The sequence below is a fragment of the Triticum aestivum genome, chromosome 2A, assembly GCF_018294505.1.
Source record: "Triticum aestivum cultivar Chinese Spring chromosome 2A, IWGSC CS RefSeq v2.1, whole genome shotgun sequence".
NCBI lineage: Eukaryota > Viridiplantae > Streptophyta > Magnoliopsida > Poales > Poaceae > Triticum > Triticum aestivum.
The window spans coordinates 199890673-199911991 of NC_057797.1; positions in this window are offsets into that span (position 1 = coordinate 199890673).

Consider the following 21319-nt stretch of genomic DNA (forward strand, 5'->3'; position numbering starts at 1 on the left):
GCTCCGTACGTGGTCTATCCTGCAGAAGCCGGAGGACATGGACCTTTTTATGATGGCGTCTACACGGCTGGAGCGTACGGCTAGGGAGGTTTTCTACCCACATGGATGTCGGTGTAATTTACGGATAGGATCTACCATTTCTTAGGATGGACACGTTTTATTGCTTGGCATTGTGTCGAATTATTTTAGTTTTAGGGTGCTCTGGATTTTTTGGCTGTGTGCATCTAGCTATGCAGAGGCCGGGCTTTTTTTCAATACGATTGTATCACCTCGATATATCTATTCAATGAAAAATCCTCTATCGAAAAGAAAAAAGTTATTCTGCGGAGTGAATCACATTATTCGCCTTTCCAAGGCAGCAGGGGTGTGGGCAGTGGGTGACATTGATCATTCATTCCTCCCTCAACTCTCGGTTTTTTCTGTTGGCACAGCTAAAAATCCGTGTTGCGGGTCCAAGCAAGCAGTGGAGATCGCTTTACGCTCGTGGGACATGTACGAGCCGACCCACCGACCTGGTCCATGTATCCGCGTGCTTTCCACCGGCCGGCTGTCACGCCATGCGTGTGTCATTACGGGAAATTTGATGGCCTCACGTGCGCAGTTTTCTTGCATAGCAACATGGTTATATCTCGTTGACTAACCACTGTTGTATTTTCTCGTCCCAAGGTATCATCTACTACTATCATGTTGCCGCAGAGCGCTGATTACTGAATACCAACTGTTGTAGTAACTCTTTATCCAAGAGTAGCGCCGAAGGGGAAAAGGCTTCTTCCCGAAGATAGGAACAAACAAAAAGTTAAGCCCCTCACCCACCTCGATCACATCGCAGCACCTCATAGATCCGCTAGTGAAGGAACAAGTCATTCCACTACAACACAAAAAGAGATTGCGAAAACTGTGGTGGTGGTGGTGGTGTGCCACTGGTGTCACCGTCCCGGCTTGTTCTGTCACCTCTCCTTTTCTTCGCCAATGAACGCGCACGTACAAGTACAACACGCCAGATCTTAGCCCATGTCCAACACTATCCCCTAAAACCGACACGGCACGGTATTTGTCTGCGGACCAAGGGGTGCCGCGTTGGGATATCTCAGTTTGCATCCGGTTTGCAAGAATCCCGACAACCAAACTGGTCAGCAGACCAATGAAGTACCGCGTTCAATGGTAAATTGCGTTCGAACGGTTGTGGCCTTTTTAAGGGCCAGTGTTGGAGATGCTCTTACACCACTTTTCGTCATCTTTGTCGGCATCGCCACTTTATTAGCCGGCACACTCTCTGTCGTCGTTGCTCACTGCCATAGTTAACTTCTAGTACTTGACATAGTAATTTCTCGTAGGCTCCAAGAGGAAAAAAAACTTCTCATAGAGACAAATTAGGCCATGCAAAATGCTTAAATAGGTGTTCGTGAAAACAAATCATTTTTTCTTAAACATTCGTGCCTATATGTAAAGCAGGGGTTTTTGGTGCGCATCTTTGTCAGACCTAACCCCTACTCCGCGCTAACATATTCATTGCATTCTGAGAGAAATATGTTAGGATGAGCTAACTATTAAGATATACAAGACTAGTCGGTGAAGGAAGATTAAAGTCTACACGAATCGTGCACCAAAGAAGAATGTCAAATGGGCATGAAAGGAACAAAAGACATATTGTTTCCTCTTAGTCAAAAAATAACACTTTTTATATCCAGAAATTCGCATGGACACGTAGGTGCAGGGGCACGAACCTGCCCATTCGTTCTCAGCTATCTGATTGCTTTAAGATCCATAAACTTGATTAGTCTTATGTCTTTGATTACTGTAGTGCAGGGTCAATTCATGCATGCTTTTCGCGGCTTTTGTCAGAGTTGCATACATCATCCACCTCACCCCATGCCTTTATTTTAATCTACTATATATTTTGGACCGAAAGTGTAAATTAAGTTTCCTTCATATATTTGTGTTCGTCGTGACGAGAAATTTTCAACAAGACCAATCTTGAATATATTTCGTCAATTTTTTTATTAAAAAAAATCAAGTTTCAAATATTGAAACTTGATACTCGTAACATTAAGTTTTACCAAGTTTCATATGCTTATATGGTTTTAGGGTTTTGGGCTTAGGATTTATGGTTTAAGTTTTAGTTTTTGAAACTTGCTAAATATATCATCATCCACATCACTCCCTCGTGTACCCCCTCGCGTCGCCTCCCTGGGTGACGCCAGGGTGCCAAAAAAACCAGCGCCGCCAGCCTCCCTTCGCCATCCTCTTGCCGCCGCTGCTGCCGACGAGGTCCGCGGTGGCGGCGGTGCCGGTGCCAAGGCGCTAGGGCGGGCGGATCTGCAGCGGGATCCCCTTGAGGCGGCAGGGGCGTCTCTTGTGGTGCGCCCATGGGCAGCAGGCAGGGCGGCGCCCCTAGCCTGGGCGGCGGCGGGCAGCAGTCCAGGACGGCGATGAGCTTCCCTTCGTGCATGGATGGTGGCAGCACTCCATGGATGAACCGATGGATGGCTCTACCTGAAGATGGGTCGCGGCGGTCGCGGATCTGGCGTCCCGCCCAGATCCACCGTGGCATGGTCTTGGCCGGCCGGTGGTGCGTGGAGGGACCGGTGACGGTGTGGAGGATATCTACCGGAGTACCAGTAGCGGCATACATCTTCATGGCGAGACTCCGCGCGGTTCTAGCCAGCTACGAGATCAGGACGACACGGCTTCCAATGAAAATCGCGCCTGACTGCGGTCTTGGCGGACGATGGCGGCATCTCTGACGTCGTTTTCTTCTCGAGGCATCGTTGTTGCAGGTCACGTCAACCTGATCGGGAGGTTCTGGGGGAAACCCTAGATCTGGGTCTACCGGATCGGACGATGATGACGTTTCGATGTCGTTCTCCCTCCCGGGGGCATCGTTTTGGACCAAGTGCTGGCTGGAGGGGACAAGAGGAGGAGCGGTGTTTCATCTTGTCCATTGATGACGGCGGATCTCGGCAGCATGGGGCAGTGGAGACTCGACGCCTGATGAGCGAAGACAGACTCGTTCAGGAGGGTGACGCTGCCTGGCGTCGTGGTGGCGTCGGCGGTAGCTAGACCGGGCAAGGTTGATGCAGCAGTAAAGCTCTGAAGATGGATTGGTGGCAGGTGGTTGCGGCGGCCTCATACCCGGCAGGCGTCCTGGTTGAGGAGCACGCCGGACTGGTGAGTGCCCATACCCGGCAGGCGTCCTGGTTGGGACCTCAAGTCTTAGATGTTAGGTTTGGCTGTGAGGTCTGTTTGGTATTAGGCCTAGACTTTCAGCGCCCCTTCATCAACTGGATAGGAATAGCGACAAATGTTGCTTAGTCGGTGGCTTTAGTCTTACTGTTGTATGATTTTGTAAGGTCTTGTGTCAATAATTAATAAAATGGCCGTATGCATCGTCCAGATGCAGAGGCCGGAGGACGTCCTCCTTTTCTTAAAAAATATATCATCATTCTATCAAGTTTTAGTAGTTGAAACTTGCCCAACCGCCCTGATTTGCGTCGCAATATGCAAAGTAGTTAGATTTTGTACGAGGGCACGTCAAGTTTTAAGTTTCAATTTTCTGAAACTTTTGATTTTGTCGTTCGCTAGTACCAAGTTTCAACAGTTCAAACTTAATAAATCTATCAAAACTCATCAAAATAAATTCAAAATGGATCGTATTTAAAATCCCTCATCACAAGAAACACAAAAATGCAAACGAAATATAAATTAAAATTTTGATCCAAAAGATATAATAGATTCAAATTTAAAAGTCAAAAGAAACACATGGAATTTGGGATGGATGGAGCTGCCAAAGCTACAACAAGCTGCACACATGGACCCCATCTAAGGTAATTAAGAGCTAAAGCACATGCAAAAATCAAACTAGTTTCTGAATCACGAAGCAATCGACAGTCGGAAATCTGTGTGCCATGACACACAGGTGCTACGAATCGTCTTCCTATATATTTTTGGCATTTGCCTTTTGCCAGGTTATCTTCAGGTAAGGCTCGTCATAGTGGGGAGTAACTTAGACTAGTAACATACATATGTTACTAGTTCATTGTTACTATCTTCATAGTGAGAAATGTCATAGGTGTAGTAACATACATGTCTTTATTTATTGCTTTGTAGACTCATTTTGTATTGGGAACCGCTATGTGATGGTAACATATTATGTTACTTTATTTGTCTCCCTCCTCTTTAATTACATGACACATCATCTCTGTTTCTTATGTGGCATCTATGTTATTATTTATGTTACTCCCACTATGACTAAGGTTGGTCACAATGGATAAGAACATAAGCTAATAACCACTTCCCTAGACTATGTTACTAACTTCATAGTGGGTAGGAACATCTATATAGTGTCATGCAATGATGCATTTATTAGGTTATAGACTCATTGTTTCTTGGAGTGTGTGATATTCCGGTAACTTAGCTGGTTATCACAAGCACCTCTCTCTTCATTAAATATGTGGCACATAAGCAAAGTTGTATTGGAGTGTGTGATGTTACTCCTAAGTTCCTCCCCATTGTGACCAGCCTAAGAGGACACCTATATTCAAACATCACATGAATATTTTAATCTTCTTTATCCTTCCAAATATACCCTTTACAAAAGACACATCAAGTGTTGACGAGGTCAACATACCCCCTCGAATAAGTGTACACATAGAAATTTTAGGACATACTATGGAGTGAAGTAAACAAAGCATTGGAAAGGTGCAAGTCCTCATCTCTCTCTTTAATTACTCCATCCCCCAATGACCTAAGTGCACGTAAAAAATAAGAAAACCATGTGTTGAATGCTATTGGTCATGATTACCTGTAATGAGAGAGAAGGATCTTTTTCTACTTTATAGTACATTGGGAAGATAAATGTACATTCTTTTGTGAACAAAATTTAAAGCCAAACTTACATTTATTCGTGAATGAAGCAAGTACAGGAATTTCATGATAAACCCCTCAAAAGTGTGTAACTTACAAGGAAACATCGGGATCTTGCGATAGGTTGACTGTCACCAATCTATAGACTATGCAACCAAGCCTTCCACGTGTCCAATTAGTTAGAGTCCTTTGAAACTCGATGTTTAAAAAATCTGCCATGAACTGCATCAAACCTTACTAGAATGAGGAATCAGCCGGTTCTCTCGACACCTAGGACAAAGTTTACCAAAGTTATTTGTTTCGAAGCAACTGCCAGCAAACACCATCATCAGCAAGAAGATTGAATAACCATTTTAGGAGTATATATGTTTTCTAGAGGATTGAAATCCTTAGAAAACTTTCCTACGTTGGCCCTTTGATTCATAGGATTGGATCCCATAAAAATTTTTCCTATGGAATCTATTGTACTATATTTCATGGGAAATCTAACATTCACTCCAACCTCCTTTTACAATTTCTTTGTTTTCCATGTGGCGTCAAACACTCCTTGTTAATCCTATAAGATTCAAGTTGACATGACACTTCAATCTTATACTTTTCCTATTTCTACATTTTTAAAATCCCACGAATCAAAGAGGCCCTTACTGCACTTGTTCTTAACCTTACTTTTGTTAATGCTCATCACTTTGCTAGAAGAATTTGGATCTGTAATAGCCCAAGTTGTTTGGTACTCCTTTAGATATTTCACAGAAGGATACCACGAACATCGTTAAACTAGTGATCCTACGGGGCTCGAGCTTTTCTGTGTCAGTGATTAATCTGAATGATCTATGAGATCATTAAACTCGTCCTACCACAATTAAGGTTGTTGATTCATGGATCAACGGTTTGAGGTTGACTCAGCTCACGTTCTTTATCTGATTGGCCATTTTGGAAGTCTCGAAACAGAATCGCCGAGCAATCTATTCAAGATCTGGAATGTTGGCCAGATTTTAAATGGTGCTAAAGATTTTAGAAGTGGGGTGGGTGGGGTGGGGCTAGTGTGCTTAGAGCATCTCTAGCAGCTGTAAAAAGGGTCACCAGCAAAATAACCGCCGGTTTATGAGATGAGGGGGTCTTTTTCGTCCCGAATAGATCCCATAAAACCGTGCATCCTCTACTTTTTTTTGTGAGATCCTAGATATGCCGAGCCGTTTCCTCTATATCTGTGGGATTGGGGCCAATTTTTGCAGGGACCTAAAAAAGAAGAAACGGTTGGCGGGAGGGAACTTTCAGCTCCCGCCATCGTCTTCCGGCCGCCGCTCGCCGTCGCCGCACGAGAGTTGTTGCCCGCTGCTCCCGCCGCCTCCCTCCACCTCGGTCCCCTAGTCAGAGTCGAGCTCTGGAGCAATCCCCGCACCCCTAGTAGATTCTAGGAGCTTCACCAACACCTGCTCATCGCTTTACCCAAGCCAATTTGGCCAGAAGAGCTCGCTCTGCTCATCTCCAACCATGGACGTGATGGCCGTCCGCCTCGAAGCTCGCTGGCATCACGCCTCTCATCCCCGACGACCGCGCACTGGTCTAGTAGGTGTGAGAGGACACGACCGCCACTCCCATGACGTCGGCGACCTCCGCCGTGCTGCCCTCCGTCGGCAACGGCGAGAGCCGAGCCCCTCTCCTCTGCTCCAGTCGGGAGGAGGAATCGGACCAGAGAAAGAGAGGAGGAAAATGTCCCGATTGCAATTTTTTCTCTCGAATATGCACGAGTGTACATATCATATATTAAAGAAGGAAAAACATAGAAAGCCTCCACCAATCAATTACAAGTGTGGTGATTTCTCACACATATGTACAACACCACTCCACTTAGTACACATCAGACCACTCCACCCGATTGCAATTTTTGTTTTGAGTCCAGTGGGCTTTATTTTTTTTGCCAATAATATAACGGAATTTGTTCTGCCCTCGCACATATCATATCCTAAAAACTCCTAAAAACGTTTTCGGTATACCCTATCCCGATTTTATAAGACGGAGGATCTGCTAGATATGCTCTTACCTTGGGACTTGTGTAGGTGTAGGCATTTTTTGTTGTTGCGGGGTGGCATGTAGCTTGAAGAGAAGACAACTACATCCAACATTGGACAGAGAGGTTGAGTTTGATCTGTTCCAAGCTCGTGCTTGGACAGTTAATTTCTAACTTTAAGAGGGATATATTTCACCCTCACTGTAAAAAACAAGACAGCTGCCGCTGAATGGAACTAGTATAGACTTGCTCTCATTTCATACAAAAAGGAGAGAATGATTTGAGAGTGCGCAGGACCCTCCAGCCCAAAAGCTCTGGTAGGAGAGAGGGAGAGGCCCGGTCTTTACGCAGGCCCGTTTGGTGTCGAGAGGGAGAGGCCTTTTCATCCCCAAGCCACCCCGATTCCCTGGCTAGGAAACCGTGCCGGAGTCCACCAATTTTCTTGCCGTCGCCGACCGGAGTCTCTCCGGCGGCGGGCAGTAAACCTATCTGCGGTCTTGATGCACGTGTAACATGGCGGAACCGACAGCGATCCAGGGCGAGGGGAGACAGGGGGAAGAGAAGGAGGAAAGGACGGAGATTGGATCGGGGTCGGCAACGGACGAGGCGAGGCGCATTCCTGCCGCAGCAGTGGAGGGAGAGGAGGGGGATGAGGTAGCAGAAGAATTTCTCGGGGAGGAAGTTGAAGAGGATTGGGAAGGCTACGGACCAGAACCAGATCTAGAAGATCGGTTTGCCGGGCTGAAGCTGCATGGCGAGGAAGAGGATGATCTGGATCTCTCGGGAGAGGTTGAAGAGCTGGTCAAGGATGTAAGATGGCTCGGGCTTTTTAGGGTTCATACTATGAAACCCTTTGGCCATGCCGCTCTGTTGAATCAGATGAGAAACGCTTGGGCAGCGGCAAAAGGCATGACGTTTAGCGTCAAGGGACCTAATCTATTTTTAGTCCAGTGCCACTGCCTTGGAGATTGGAAGCGTATAATGGATGGGGGGCCATGGATGTTCCGCAGAGCTCTGGTCATTATCGTCGAGTACGATGGGTTCGCGGATGTAACAGAGTATAAGCTCAACAAGGTGCCAGTATGGGCGCGGATCAAGGGTTTACCAGATGGTCTTACGGCAAAAAAGGAGTTAGCAGAGAAGGTAGCAGCAAAAGTGGGCGGCCCTCCATTCACGGTGGCAGTTACTGAAGGAATGATTAACCCTAGCGGCACTCTGAGAGCTAGGGTCTTTCTTGATGTGGAGAAACCGTTGGTTAGGTTTGTCCCGATTACACTGCGTGGACTTAAGAGATATCATGTTTTCTATGAAAAGCTCCCCGACTTTTGCTTCTTATGCGGTATTATGGGCCATCTAGCGGAGGAGTGCGGTGATGGAGTGCATGACCCCCGGACGTATGAGTGGGGGGAGTGGCTACTGTGGAACATGGAGCCGCCAGCGGCTAGGCCTTTTGCTGGGGGCCGAGGAACTAGGGGAGGTGTGCGGGGAAGAATGGGAGGAAGAGGAGACCGGGGTGGGAGACGTGGAGGAGGAGGTATGGGAGGGTACTGGCGTGAGGAAGCAGAAGGAAGATCACAGGATGAGAGGGTTGTCACAAGTCAGGACATCAATGGAACAGGAGAACAAAATATCCGCAAGCGCCTAGTTGCGCAAGATGGCACCATCAATGTTAGGGGGCAAGCCTTGCCTCACCTTATGGGCAAGGTAGCTGATTCTGTTTTGCGAATTGAAGGAGTACCAACAGCGTCAGCATCAGAAGCAGCAGCTACTACGTCTGGGAAGGTTCCTATCGTCAAGAGAAGGAGATAGGGACGGGAAGAGGTGGAAGTTGAAGATCCAATGAATGTGGTGGCCTCCTCTGGGGAGGACCGCCGGTCCCAATGAATGTCTTGTGTTGGAACTTTCGTGGTTTGGGTAATCCCGCGACAGTTCGTGAAGCCCGTGAACTCACGGCTAAATTTACCCCGGATGTGCTATGTCTTGTTGAAACTCAAATAAGTAAAGAGCGTGCTGAAATTTTAGCTCAGTCGTTTGGTTTTGATAGTTCTTTTGTGGTTGGAAGTACGGGGAGGAGCGGAGGCATTGTAATATTCTGGAATGATTCAATAAAGCTAGAAATCATTGGTTACTCGAGGTATCATGTTGATACAACTATTGCTAACTTAGGTCCGGCACCTTGGAGATTGACTTGCATATATGGCGAGGCCCAAGTAGCGGAACGTTACAAGACATGGGACCCGTTGTGCTCCATAGCGGGTAATTCGAGCCTGCCATGGACGGCACTCGGAGATTTTAACGAGGTTCTGATCCAAGCAGAGCATGAGGGGGTCAATCCGCGTGCCCAAGGACAGATGGACTCTTTTCGAGAAGCGTTGGACATATGTGGTCTTGCTGATCTTGGATTCAAGGGAAGGATGTGGACGTTTGAAAAAAGAGTAGCGGGAGGTACGTATACCAGGGTTCGGTTGGACAGAGCTGTAGCTGATCCTGGCTGGAGCGCTATCTTTCCGGATGCAGAGGTGGAAAACATAACCTCGGCTACATCAGATCATGGTCCGATCGTCATGACTCTCTCGGAGGCGGTGGAAAGACGAGCACCTAAAAGTTCCAAGTACGAGCTGATGTGGGAGAGACACCCCGAGCTACCAGCGTTTGTTCAGTCCGAGTGGGAGAGATTTAATGTTAGTTCGTCTGTCCAAGAAGTACACAAAACTCAGAAGCTTGGGAGAAAATTTATCAAGCTGGGATAGGAATACTTTTGGACACGTTAAGGGAGAGATTAAACGTTTGAAGAGAGAACTTGAGGTCTTGCGAAGTGTCCCGGGAAGACTACAACCGAGTCATCTGAAGATTAAAGTAATAGATAGGCTGGTTGAGCTGTATCACAGAGAAGAAATTCTTGAGAAGCAGAGGTCAAGGGTGGACTGGCTAACACATGGAAACGAAGAAATTCTTGAGAAGAAATTCTTGAGAAGATGAAGTATTTTCAGAGAAGGGCAGCGATGAGACATAAGAAAAACAGAATATCAATGTTGTTGAAACTTGATGGACAGGTGACTGAAGACGTTGACGAAATCGAGTCCATGACGACGCGGTTCTATAAGGAGTTGTATACATCGGAAGGATGTAATAATATGCACGAAGTACTAGATACGGTACCAGCAAAAGTAACTGCAGAAATGAGAGCTCGACTTGATGCTGTCTATTCCGAAGAAGAAGTGAAGGCGTTGTATCAGATGTACCCGACAAAAGCTCCGGGCCCGGATGGTTTTCCGGCCCACTTTTTTCAGAAACATTGGGCCATTTGCGGAGCAGAGGTGATGGCTGCTGTTCTGAAGATTGTGGAGGGAAAGGAGAGTGTGGAAGGTATCAATCAAACTCTTTTGGTACTAATTCCAAAGGTAAAAGACCCGACTCTTCTTTCACAGTTTCGGCCGATTAGTTTGTGTAATGTCCTATATAAGATAGCATCAAAGGTCATTGCTAATCGCTTGAAAGAGGTGCTTCCAGAGATTATTTCTGCAGAACAATCATCATTTGTACCGGGGCGCATGATTACAGACAACATTATTGTTTCCTATGAGTGTTTGCATTTTATGAAGCGTAACCGAGCGGTCAAACATTGACATTGTGCACTCAAGTTGGACATGATGAAGGCTTACGATAGAGCTAAATGGGAGTACTTGAGAGCGATCATGTTAAAGTTGGGCTTCTCTGAGAGATGGGTAAATATTGTCATGCATCTCGTAAGCTCAGTGTCCTTTTCGGTTTTGCTAAATGGCAAGAAGTTGGAAGAATTTAAACCGAGCAGAGGTATTCGGCAGGGAGATCCAATCTCCCCTTACCTGTTTTTGTTAGCAGCAGAGGGTCTTTCGTGCCTCTTAAAGAATGTGAATCAGTCATCTCAGATGGGTGGGATACAGGTGGCCCCTTCGGCACCACTGGTTAATCACCTTTTGTTTGCAGATGATAGCCTGCTGTTTTTCAAAGCAAATGGTGGAGGGGCGACAGAGATATCAAACCTGTTGGAAACTTATTGTCAAGCATCAGGTCAGAGAATTAACCCAATGAAATCTACTATATGTTTTAGCAAGGGCTGCCCAGTTAGTGTGAAGGAAGTGGTTAAGACAATTCTGAATGTGTCAAACGAAACTTTAAAGGATAAATATCTAGGGATGCCCACTGATGTAGGAGCATCTAAGTATGGAGCTTTCAAATATTTAAAGGATAGATTGTGGAGTAAAGTAAAAGGGTGGATTGAGAAAACTATCTCTTCAGCAGGGAAGGAGGTTCTAGTGAAGTCAATTGCACAGGCAGTGCCGTGTTGGAAATATGCCCTAGAGGCAATAATAAAATGGTTATTATTATATTTCTTTGTTCATGATAATTGTCTATTGTTCATGCTATAATTGTGTTATCCGGAAATCATAATACATGTGTGAATACATAGACCACAACACGTCCCTAGTGAGCCTCTAGTTGACTAGCTCGTTGATCAAAGGATAGTCATGGTTTCCTGACTATGGACATTGGATGTCATTGATAATGGGATCACATCATTAGGAGAATGATGTGATGGACAAGACCCAATCCTAAGCTTAGCTCAAAGATCGTGTAGTTCGTTTGCTGTAGCTTTTCTGAATGTCAAGTATCATTTCCTTAGACCATGAGATTGTGCAACTCCCGGATACCGTAGGAGTGCCTTGGGTGTGCCAAACGTCACAACGTAACTGGGTGACTATAAAGGTACATTACAGGTATCTCCGAAAGTGTCTGTTGGGTTGGCACGAATCGAGACTGGGATTTGTCACTCTGTATGACGGAGAGGTATCTCTGGGCCCACTCGGTAATGCATCATCATAATGAGCTCAATGTGACCAAGTGGTTGATCACGGGATCATGCATTACGGCACGAGTAAAGTGACTTGCCGGTAACGAGATTGAACTAGGTATTGGGATACCGACGATCGAGTCTCGGGCAAGTAACGTACCGATTGACAAAGGGAATTGTATACGGATTGATTGAATCCTCGACATCGTGGTTCATCCGATGAGATCATCGTGGAGCATGTGGGAGCCAACATGGGTATCCAGATCCCGCTGTTGGTTATTGACCGGAGAGGCGTCTCGGTCATGTCTGCATGTCTCCCGAACCCGTAGGGTCTACACACTTAAGGTTCGGTGACGCTAGGGTTGTAGAGATATTAGCATACGGTAACCCGAAAGTTGTTCGGAGTCCCGGATGAGATCCCGGACGTCACGAGGAGTTCCGGAATGGTCCGGAGGTGAAGATTTATATATAGGAAGTCAAGTTTCGGCCATCGGGAAAGTTTCGGGGGTAATCGGTATTGTACCGGGACCACCGGAAGGGTCCCGGGGGTCCACCGGGTGGGGCCACCTATCCCGGAGGGCCCCATGGGCTGAAGTGGGAGGGGAACCAGCCCCTAGTGGGCTGGTGCGCCCCCCTTGGGCCTCCCCCTGCGCCTAGGGTTGGAAACCCTAGGGGTGGGGGCGCCACCCTTGCCTTGGGGGGCAAGGCACCCCCTTGGCCGCCCCCCCTAGGAGATTGGATCTCCTAGGGCCGGCGCCCCCCTAGGCACCCTATATATAGTGGGGGGAGGGAGGGCAGCCGCACCCAAGCCCCTGGCCTCTCCCTCTCCCTCCCGTGACACTCCTCCGTCTCCCTGCGCTTGGCGAAGCCCTGCCGAGATCACCGTTGCTTCCACCACCACGCCGTCGTGCTGCTGGATCTTCATCAACCTCTCCTTCCCCCTTGCTGGATCAAGTTGGAGGAGACGTCTTCCCAACCGTACGTGTGTTGAACGCGGAGGTGCCGTCCGTTCGGCACTAGGTCATCGGTGATTTGGATCACGTCGAGTACGACTCCATCAACCCCGTTCTCTTGAACGCGTCCGCGCGCGATCTACAAGGGTATGTAGATGCACTCCTCTCTCCCTCGTTGCTAGATGACTCCATAGATTGATCTTGGTGATGCGTAGAAAATTTTAAAATTCTGCTACGTTCCCCAACAGTGGCATCATGAGCTAGATCTATGCGTAGTTACTATGCACGAGTAGAACATAAAGCAGTTGTGGGCGTCGATATTGTCAATTATCTTGCAGTTACTAGTCTTATCTTGATTCGGTGGCATTGTGGGATGAAGCGGCTCGGACCAACCTTACACGTACGCTTACGTGAGACTGGTTCCACCGACTGACATGCACTAGTTGCATAAGGTGGCTGGCGGGTGTCTGTCTCTCCCACTTTAGTCGGATCGGATTCGATGAACAGGGTCCTTATGAAGGGTAAATAGAAATTGGCAATTCACGTTGTGGTTTTGGCGTAGGTAAGAAACGTTCTTGCTAGAAACCTATAGCAGCCACGTAAAAACTTGCAACAACAATTAGAGGACGTCTAACTTGTTTTTGCAGCAAGTGTTTTGTGATGTGATATGGCCAAAGGATGTGATGAATGATATATGTGATGTATGAGATGATCATGTTCTTGTAATAGGAATCACGACTTGCATGTCGATGAGTATGACAACCGGCAGGAGCCATAGGAGTTGTCTTTATTTATTTATGACCTGCGTGTCAACATAAACGTCATGTAATTACTTTACTTTATTGCTAAAGCGTTAGCCATAGTAGTAGAAGTAATAGATGACGAGACAACTTCAAGAAGACACGATGATGGAGATCATGGTGTCATGCCGGTGACAACGATGATCATGGAGCCCCGAAGATGGAGATCAAAAGGAGCAAATGATATTGGCCATATCATGTCACTATTTGATTGCATGTGATGTTTATCATGTTTTACATCTTATTTGCTTAGAACGACGGTAGCTTAAATAAGATGATCCCTCGTAATAATTTCAAGAAAGTGTTCCCCCTAACTGTGCACCGTTGCGAAGGTTCGTTGTTTCGAAGCACCACGTGATGATCGGGTGTGATAGATTCTAACGTTCGAATACAACGGGTGTAAGCCAGATTTACACACGCAATACACTTAGGTTGACTTGACGAGCCTAGCATGTACAGACATGGCCTCGGAACACGGAAGACCGAAAGGTCGAGCATGAGTCGTATAGAAGATACGATCAACATGAAGATGTTCACCGATGTTGGCTAGTCCGTCTCACGTGATGATCGGACACGGCCTAGTTAACTCGGATCATGTTTCACTTAGATGACTGGAGGGATGTCTATCTGAGTGGGAGTTCATTGAGTAATTTGATTAGATGAACTTAATTATCATGAACTTAGTCTAAAATCTTTACAATATGTCTTGTAGATCAAATGGCCCACGTTGTCCTCAACTTCAACGCGTTCCTAGAGAAAACCAAGCTGAAAGACGATGGCAGCAACTATACGGACTGGGTCCGGAACCTGAGGATCATCCTCATAGCTGCCAAGAAAGATTATGTCCTAGAAGCACCGCTAGGTGACGCACCTGTCCCAGAGAACCAAGACGTTATGAACGCTTGGCAGTCACGTGCTGATGATTACTCCCTCGTTCAGTGCGGCATGCTTTACAGCTTAGAACCGGGGCTCCAAAAGCGTTTTGAGAGACACGGAGCATATGAGATGTTCGAAGAGCTGAAAATGGTTTTTCAAGCTCATGCCCGGGTCGAGAGATATGAAGTCTCCGACAAGTTCTTCAGCTGTAAGATGGAGGAAAATAGTTCTGTCAGTGAGCACATACTCAGAATGTCTGGGTTGCATAACCGCTTGACTCAGCTGGGAGTTAATCTCCCGGATGACGCGGTCATTGACAGAATCCTTCAGTCGCTTCCACCGAGCTACAAGAGCTTTGTGATGAACTTCAATATGCAGGGGATGGAAAAGACCATTCCTGAGGTGTATTCAATGCTGAAATCAGCAGAGGTGGAAATCAAAAAGGAACATCAAGTGTTGATGGTGAATAAAACCACTAAGTTCAAGAAAGGCAAGGGTAAGAAGAACTTCAAGAAGGACGGCAAGGGAGTTGCCGCGCCCGGTAAGCAAGCTGCCGGGAAGAAGCCAAAGAATGGACCCAAGCCCGAGACTGAGTGTTTTTATTGCAAGGGAAGTGGTCACTGGAAGCGGAACTGCCCCAAATACTTAGCGGACAAGAAGGCCGGCAACACTAAAGGTATATGTGATATACATGTAATTGATGTGTACCTTACCAGTACTCGTAGTAGCTCCTGGGTATTTGATACCGGTGCGGTTGCTCACATTTGTAACTCAAAGCAGGAGCTGCGGAATAAGCGGAGACTGGCGAAGGACGAGGTGACGATGCGCGTCGGGAATGGTTCCAAGGTCGATGTGATCGCCGTCGGCACGCTGCCTCTACATTTACCTACGGGATTAGTTTTAAACCTCAATAATTGTTATTTAGTGCCAGCTTTGAGCATGAACATTGTATCAGGATCTCGTTTAATTCGAGATGGCTACTCATTTAAATCCGAGAATAATGGTTGTTCTATTTATATGAGAGATATGTTTTATGGTCATGCTCCGATGGTGAATGGTTTATTCTTAATGAATCTCGAGCGTAATGCTACACATATTCATAGTGTGAATACCAAAAGATGTAAGGTTGATAATGATAGTCCCACATACTTGTGGCACTGCCGCCTTGGTCACATAGGTGTCAAACGCATGAAGAAGCTCCATGCAGATGGACTTTTAGAGTCTCTTGATTACGAATCATTTGACACGTGCGAACCATGCCTCATGGGTAAAATGACCAAGACTCCGTTCTCAGGAACAATGGAGCGAGCAACCAACTTATTGGAAATCATACATACTGATGTGTGCGGTCCAATGAGTGTTGAGGCTCGCGGTGGCTATCGTTATGTTCTCACCCTCACTGATGACTTGAGTAGATATGGGTATGTCTACTTAATGAAACACAAGTCTGAGACCTTTGAAAAGTTCAAGGAATTTCAGAGTGAGGTTGAGAATCAACGTGACAAGAAAATCAAGTTCTTGCGATCAGATCGTGGGGGAGAATACTTGAGTCACGAATTTGGCACACACTTAAGAAAATGTGGAATAGTTTCACAACTCACGCCGCCTGGAACACCTCAGCGTAATGGTGTGTCCGAACGTCGTAATCGCACTCTATTGGATATGGTGCGATCTATGATGTCTCTTACCGATTTACCGCTGTCATTTTGGGGCTATGCTTTAGAGACTGCCGCATTCACTTTAAATAGGGCTCCGTCGAAATCCGTTGAGACGACACCGTATGAATTATGGTTTGGGAAGAAACCTAAGCTGTCGTTTCTAAAAGTTTGGGGATGCGATGCTTATGTCAAGAAACTTCAACCTGAAAAGCTCGAACCCAAGTCGGAAAAATGCGTCTTCATAGGATACCCTAAAGAAACTGTTGGGTATACCTTCTACCTCAGATCCGAAGGCAAGATCTTTGTTGCCAAGAATGGGTCCTTTCTAGAGAAAGAGTTTCTCTCGAAAGAAATAAGTGGGAGGAAAGTAGAACTTGATGAAGTATTACCTCTTGAACCGGTAAGTGGCGCAGCTCAAGAAAATGTTCCTGAGGTGCCTGCACCGACTAGAGAGGAAGTTAATGATGATGATCATGAAACTTCAGATCAAGTTACTACTGAACTTCGTAGGTCCACGAGGACACGTTCCGCACCAGAGTGGTACGGCAACCCTGTCTTGGAAATCATGTTGTTAGACAACGGTGAACCTTCGAACTATGAAGAAGCGATGGCGGGCCCGGATTCCGACAAATGGCTGGAAGCCATGAAATCCGAGATAGGATCCATGTATGAAAACGAAGTATGGACTTTGACTGACTTGCCCGATGATCGGCGAGCCATAGAAAATAAATGGATCTTTAAGAAGAAGACAGACGCGGATGGTAATGTGACCATCTATAAAGCTCGGCTTGTCGCTAAGGGTTATCGACAAGTTCAAGGGGTTGACTACGATGAGACTTTCTCACCCGTAGCGAAGCTGAAGTCCGTCCGAATCATGTTAGCAATTGCCGCATTCTATGATTATGAGATATGGCAAATGGACGTCAAAACGGCATTCCTTAATGGTTTCCTTAAGGAAGAATTGTATATGATGCAGCCGGAAGGTTTTGTCGATCCTAAGAATGCTGACAAGGTGTGCAAGCTCCAACGCTCGATTTATGGGCTGGTGCAAGCATCTCGGAGTTGGAACATTCGTTTTGATGAGATGATCAAAGCGTTTGGGTTTACGCAGACTTATGGAGAAGCCTGCATTTACAAGAAAGTGAGTGGGAGCTCTGTAGCATTTCTCATATTGTATGTGGATGACATACTGTTGATGGGAAATGATATAGAATTCTTGGAAAGCATAAAGGCCTACTTGAACAAGTGTTTTTCAATGAAGGACCTTGGAGAAGCTGCTTATATATTAGGCATCAAGATCTATAGAGATAGATCGAGACGCCTCATTGGTCTTTCACAGAGTACGTACCTTGACAAGATATTGAAGAAGTTCAAAATGGATCAGTCAAAGAAGGGGTTCTTGCCTGTATTGCAAGGTACGAGATTGAGCACGGCTCAATGCCCGACCACGGCAGAAGATAGAGAAAAGATGAGTGTCGTCCCCTATGCCTCGGCCATAGGGTCTATCATGTATGCTATGCTGTGTACCAGACCTGATGTAAACCTTGCCGTAAGTTTGGTAGGAAGGTACCAAAGTAATCCCGGCATGGAACACTGGACAGCGGTCAAGAATATCCTGAAGTACCTGAAAAGGACTAAGGACATGTTTCTCGTGTATGGAGGTGACGAAGAGCTCGTCGTAAAGGGTTACGTCGATGCTAGCTTCGACACAGATCTGGATGACTCTAAGTCACAAACCGGATACGTGTATATTTTGAATGGTGGGGCAGTAAGCTGGTGCAGTTGCAAGCAAAGCGTTGTGGCGGGATCTACATGTGAAGCGGAGTACATGGCAGCCTCGGAGGCAGCACAAGAAGCAGTCTGGGTGAAGGAGTTCATTACCGACCTAGGAGTCATACCCAATGCGTCGGGCCCGATGACTCTCTTCTGTGACAACACTGGAGCTATTGCCCTTGCCAAGGAGCCCAGGTTTCACAGGAAGACCAGGCATATCAAGCGTCGCTTCAACTCCATTCGTGAAAGTGTTCAAAATGGAGACATAGAGATTTGTAAAGTACATACGGACCTGAATGTGGCAGATCCGTTGACTAAACCTCTCCCTAGAGCAAAACATGATCAACACCAGAACTGCATGGGTGTTCGATTCATCACAATGTAACTAGACTATTGACTCTAGTGCAAGTGGGAGACTGTTGGAAATATGCCCTAGAGGCAATAATAAAATGGTTATTATTATATTTCTTTGTTCATGATAATTGTCTATTGTTCATGCTATAATTGTGTTATCCGGAAATCGTAATACATGTGTGAATACATAGACCACAACACGTCCCTAGTGAGCCTCTAGTTGACTAGCTCGTTGATCAAAGGATAGTCATGGTTTCCTGACTATGGACATTGGATGTCATTGATAACGGGATCACATCATTAGGAGAATGATGTGATGGACAAGACCCAATCCTAAGCTTAGCTCAAAGATCGTGTAGTTCGTTTGCTGTAGCTTTTCTGAATGTCAAGTATCATTTCCTTAGACCATGAGATTGTGCAACTCCCGGATACCGTAGGAGTGCCTTGGGTGTGCCAAACGTCACAACGTAACTGGGTGACTATAAAGGTACATTAAAGGTATCTCCGAAAGTGTCTGTTGGGTTGGCACGAATCGAGACTGGGATTTGTCACTCCGTATGACGGAGAGGTATCTCTGGGCCCACTCGGTAATGCATCATCATAATGAGCTCAATGTGACCAAGTGGTTGATCACGGGATCATGCATTACGGCACGAGTAAAGTGACTTGCCGGTAACGAGATTGAACTAGGTATTGGGATACCGACGATCGAGTCTCGGGCAAGTAACGTACCGATTGACAAAGGGAATTGTATACAGATTGATTGAATCCTCGACATCGTGGTTCATCCGATGAGATCATCGTGGAGCATGTGGGAGCCAACATGGGTATCTAGATCCCGCTATTGGTTATTGACCGGAGAAGCGTCTCGGTCATGTCTGCATGTCTCCCAAAACCGTAGGGTCTACACACTTAAGGTTCGGTGACGCTAGGGTTGTAGAGATATTAGCATACGGTAACCAGAAAGTTGTTCGGAGTCCCGGATGAGATCCCGGACGTCACGAGGAGTTCCGGAATGGTCTGGAGGTGAAGATTTATATATAGGAAGTCAAGTTTCGGCCATCGGGAAAGTTTCGGGGGTAATCGGTATTGTACCGGGACCACCGGAAGGGTCCCGGGGGCCCACCGGGTGGGGCCACCTATCCCGGAGGGCCCCATGGGTTGAAGTGGGAGGGGAACCAGCCCCTAGTGGGCTGGTGCGCCCACCCTTGGGCCTCCCCCTGCGCCTAGGGTTGGAAACTCTAGGGGTGGGGGCGCCACCCTTGCCTTGGGGGGCAAGGCACCCCCTTTGGCCGCCGCCCCCCTAGGCACCCTATATATAGTGGGGGGGAGGGAGGGCAGCCGCACCCAAGCCCCTGGCCTCTCCCTCTCCCTCCCGTGACACTCCTCCGTCTCCCTGCGTTTGGCGAAGCCCTGCCGAGATCACCGTTGCTTCCACCACCACGCCGTCGTGCTGCTGGATCTTCATCAATCTCTCCTTCCCCCTTGGTGGATCAAGTTGGAGGAGACGTCTTCTCAACCGTACGTGTGTTGAACGCGGAGGTGCCGTCCGTTCGACACCAGGTCATCGATGATTTGGATCACGTCGAGTACGACTCCATCAACCCCGTTCTCTTGAACGCTTCCGCGCGCGATCTACAAGGGTATGTAGATGCACTCCTCTCTCCCTCGTTGCTAGATGACTCCATAGATTGATCTTGGTGATGCGTAGAAAATTTTAAAATTCTGCTACGTTCCCCAACATGCCGGTCTACTCCATGTCATGTTTTAAACTTCCCAGAGGCTTACGTGAACACCTGAACAAATTGATTCGCCAATTTTGGTGGGGAAGTAAGGAGGGGAAGAGAAAACCCAACTGGGTATCATGGCACACAATGACACAACCAAAGTTCATGGGCGGCCTGAGATTCCGGGATTTTGAGCTATTTAACCTTGCTCTCCTAGCTCGTCAGGCATGGCGCCCGTCGCAGCAAGCGGATTCGCTTTGTGCTCAAATGCTAAAAGCCATTTACTTCCCTGATTCTAACATACTCTCGGCTGAGCTTGGGAGTCATCCCTCGCAGGTGTGGAGGGCTATTTTGGAAGGCCGAGATGTGCTACTTCAGGGTCTAATAAGGAGAGTTGGCGATGGAGTTACCACGCGGATATGGCAAGATAATTGGATCCCTAGAAACGGGACAATGAGGCCGATAGCTTGCCTTTCTGCCAACCCACCATAGCTAGTAAGTGATCTGATTGATGGAACGAATGCTTCTTGGAGAAAGGAACTCGTGGAACAGATTTTTATTGCGGCTGATTCAAATATACTTCTAGGGATCCCCCTGTGTACAAGGAGATTGGCAGATTTTTGGGCATGGAATCATGAGAAGAGTGGTGTCTTTTCGGTACGGTCCGCCTATCGCATGCTAGTTGATACTAAGAGAAGAAGAGAAGATTGGTTGGAAGGAAGGGCAGGAAATTCAAACTATGAAGCAGAAGCGAGATCTTGGAAATCTTTGTGGTCAGTGAAAGTACCGGGGAAGATAAGGAATTTTCTATGGAGACTAGCAAAGCACTCAATCCCAACAGAAGATGTAAGACTACGCAGAAAGATGGCGACTAAGGATCGATGCCAGATATGTGGGGCGCAGGATTCATGTCGCCATTCCCTTCTAGACTGTACTATGGCCCGTTGCGTGTGGGCTCTCACAGAAGATGATATATCATCTCTTCTACAGGCTACAACATAGGGGAACGCCAAGAGATGGATTTTCTCACTAATCGAAATTATGCCGCATACACTATTGATCAAAACTGTAGTGACTCTGTGGGCGATTTGATCGGCGCGCTGCAAAGCAATACATGAAGGAATTCTTCAGAGCCCTCAGGCCACAAACTCCTTCATTACCAGCTTCATCGCGAAACTTGAAGCAATTAATGTAGCAAACACACATCAGCCGGGTCAACAGACCGTGGTGTCAAGGAGTGCAGAAGTAAGATATGAATGGAGGGCACCACCCCCGGGTATGGCAAAAATCCACGTGGATGGGGGCCTAGCGAGGGTAGGGAATGGAGGTTCATCTGCAGCATTGTGTCGGGATCACGATGGCACCTACCTGGGTTCTTCTGCGATGGTTTTCAGTGATATTCATGACCCGACGACTCTAAAAGCGCTTGCATGCAGAGAAGCTATGGCACTTGCGCACGATCTATCTCTGAGAAGA